This window comes from Asparagus officinalis, chromosome 5 (assembly GCF_001876935.1).
Source record: "Asparagus officinalis chromosome 5, Aspof.V1, whole genome shotgun sequence".
In the NCBI taxonomy this organism is placed as follows: domain Eukaryota; kingdom Viridiplantae; phylum Streptophyta; class Magnoliopsida; order Asparagales; family Asparagaceae; genus Asparagus; species Asparagus officinalis.
In genome coordinates, this window is record NC_033798.1 from 99,387,919 (window position 1) to 99,391,360 (window position 3,442).

Sequence of the window (3,442 nt, forward strand, 5' to 3'; positions counted from 1 at the left end):
CGGCGGCGAAGCTGCTTGAAGGTAAGCTCTCGCTGTTAGTGATTTTTCTTGTTCACGGCTTTCTTTTTTTTTTTTGTTTAAAATGTAAATTTTTTTTTTCGATAAAACTCTATCTCGGAGTATGTAGTGCCCTGTTACAACAGTTGGTTGCGGTAAATGTTGTTAACTAAGGCCTGTTTTGAAACCTAAGATTATTGGAATTCTATGGAACATGAAGTTACAAGATTCTTGTGTTTGAGCGGAGGAAATTGTGGGTTACAAGAAAGCTGCGTCTGACTGTACAAAGCTACGGTCTAGTATCAAATAGATTTTAAAAGATTGGAGATTTAGTGAGACGGCTGTGGATGAGGGCTAAATATGTATTAAGATCAAGATGGCAGTGGATATGAAGAGGAAGGAGATGGGGTAGTTATTTAGAACCCTTCACGCACCAACTCCTGGGCAGCCTAAACTGTTAACAAATTATAAATGTTAATATATGAATCTCATCTTGGGTTTTTAATGCTTGGATAAATGACCTAACGAATACGTTAGGTACAATGTTGAAAAAACATGTCTGTGTTGCAACCCATTTTAATACGTAACAGAGCCAAAGTCTTGTAAAACTTAGGCAGAGAATTCATGTTGCATTTAACACAAAAAATAACATCAAAAAAATGTGGTTCATCTGCGTTACGTTAAGCGTTATTTTATTTAACACTTGTTGTTTGAGTTAAATTGATGATCAGATTTGGATGCATGGCGATATCTCCATTGTCCAAATCAGTATTACACTAACCCGTATAAGTTCTCGGTTTAATCCCCCAAACCCCAATTTCATTTGCGTTAAAAACCCTAGCAATCCCCTGACCCCATCTCCAGCGGCTCCCTCATCTCCTTCCTCTCCACCTAATTTTCTCACTCCTTCGACGAAGAAACCCTCGATCTCATCTTTCTCTCGGGCCTTCGACAAAGACGAAGCCTCTTGCCAATGACAAGGCTCTTCTCGTCCTCTATTTCCGTTGACGACAATACTCCTCTTTTGTTACTTCTCAGCTCTCATATCTCTTCTTGCTGATGGAAAAAACCAAACCCTGTCTCCACCTCCAACGCCTCTCTAGCTTCTAAATCCTAACTCCTTTTGATGAAGATGAGCCTTCTAAATCCTAACTCTTCCAATTCTCCTTGATGTTTGAAATTTTTTGATGATTTTAATCATTAAATTCATTATGAATAGTTTGTATTTATGAAATATCTAAATAATAAACGAAAAAACAACTTAGGCTATGTGTTATGTTTTGTGTTTTTCCTCTTAACCCGTAATAGAAAAGGTAGAGCATAGTTACATTATGCATTATTGTTATTTTCAATATTGATTGGGTATATCTGATAAGAAGAAGAAAAATCACGTGAGTGATGGTTTGACTATGAATAACCAAAGCACTTTCATAAAGTTCTTCCAAGTGTAAGCAAATAATATATTCCACTTGATCCTATCATATATCATTAATCACCAAATGCTTAACCAAATTAGCCTTATCATTATCTTGATATCTTAAGAATGTCTAGTTTTCATCAAGTTCAAAAGCTTAGTCCTCATTTGTCTAGTTTTCATCAATTTCAAAAGGTTATTCTTCATTTATCTAGTTTTCATCAATCGCAAAAGCTTATTCTTCATTCTTTTTTTCCCACTCGACAAGATCATGATAGTTCTTTGCTTGAGGAGGACTTACTATCTGTCAGAGAGCATAGCCATATTCAAAAGCCCCACTGAAATACTTCCAAAAGATGCATCAAGCTTGAGAATGAGCTGATATGAAAATTGAAGCATCTTGGCATCTTCAAGTATATGAACTATACGAAACAATTTGATCTCCTTTAAGGAAACGGACCAATTTGGTCTTATCTAGAATAGTACATTGACTTTAAGAAAATAGGACCACTGGACTATGATGATGCTAAAACATTTATTAAGGCCTTGGCTATTATCAGTCCAACCATTGCTCATAATATAAGTCCAACAACACAACCAAGTGACCTTCACCAATTTCAATGTTTGATTGATATTATTCTTCTCGTCTACCATTAAAGAAGTTCAAATACACAGGTAAGGTTTATCTAGTTGCTCGCGAACATGTATCATTTGACTAAATATTTAATTCTCGATTGTGGATAATGCCATTCCATTGTAGTAAATAGAACTTGCCATGAAATGACCCAACTTCATTTATACTTTCACATTGTAAATTTGTAATAATTGATTATGCTTTAGCGAACTGCTTTTTCGGCTCACTAATAAGCAGAGGAATCTTTAGAAACCAACACAACCTTGTGATCTCTTTCTATATTCCTCTCCATCTGCTGTCAATATCTTCATTAATCAAATAACATTTCTTTTACGTGGAGCAAATGACTGAACGAGTGTGACTCCCATTTTGTTTTAGTTGACAAAACTTGTAAATGAACCTCCAGTTTCCACTACCTTCTAAACTTTTCTAATTTTTCATAAATTTCATCTTTTGATTCTCCTAATCTTTATGTTCATCAAAATTTGACTTGCCACCTGGGAAGGCTTTACTTCTAGAACTATGAAAGCTCATGCTTGTCTACTCTACGAGATAACATATCTCGATTGTGATTGAACTTTGAGAACTCATCCTTCTCTACTGTACGAGATAATAGATCTCAATTATTCTTAAGCTTGATAATTGGTATTTACTTGATAAGCATATTGATGTCTATTAACCTATCAGATTTAGGCCTCTTAATATACTTAAACTGCTACGAATCCATGACGATAATGCTTATCCTGCTGCTGCAGCTTTCTAATCAACTATTAGGTCCCAAAGCTTTATGGCAAACTTTTGACCTATTTATTCTTTGTTGACATAAGAAATGGCAAAAAAAAATTAAGTTGTGTAGATGAGGAAGAAAATGAAAAAGTTCTGAAAAAAAAATTAAAGGGGAAAAGTCAAGGAAAAATCATTTCTTTTTCTGATCCCTACTGTGATAATGTCAAGCTAATTGCTCTTTGTAAAGTGAAATAATATTGAGAAGAAAACTGAAGAAATGAAAAATGTGTGTCTTTAAATTATCTCTTCTTTTTCTTCTTTACTGATTTCTCATCTTGTTTCATTTTTCTAAAAATCTGTTTGGGTACCAAATTTAGGACTAGTGACTTTAACCCATCACTCTTGTTTCATTGCATCTTTACCTGTGATAAAATATTGTGATAGGTCTCAGACAATTGAAATCAATCACAACAGGAGTTTTGACATGTTCCCTCTTTTATGGATATTCTTTTTTCTAGAGTTGGATAACGAGTGCACCAACTGTTCATAACAGGTATGCAATTGCATTGATGTGCATGTTAGACAAGGATATTATGAGGGACAGCCATGTCTCTTATATCATAGGGAAAATCCCACAGAATGCCGCTATACTTAAAACATCACTTAATCAC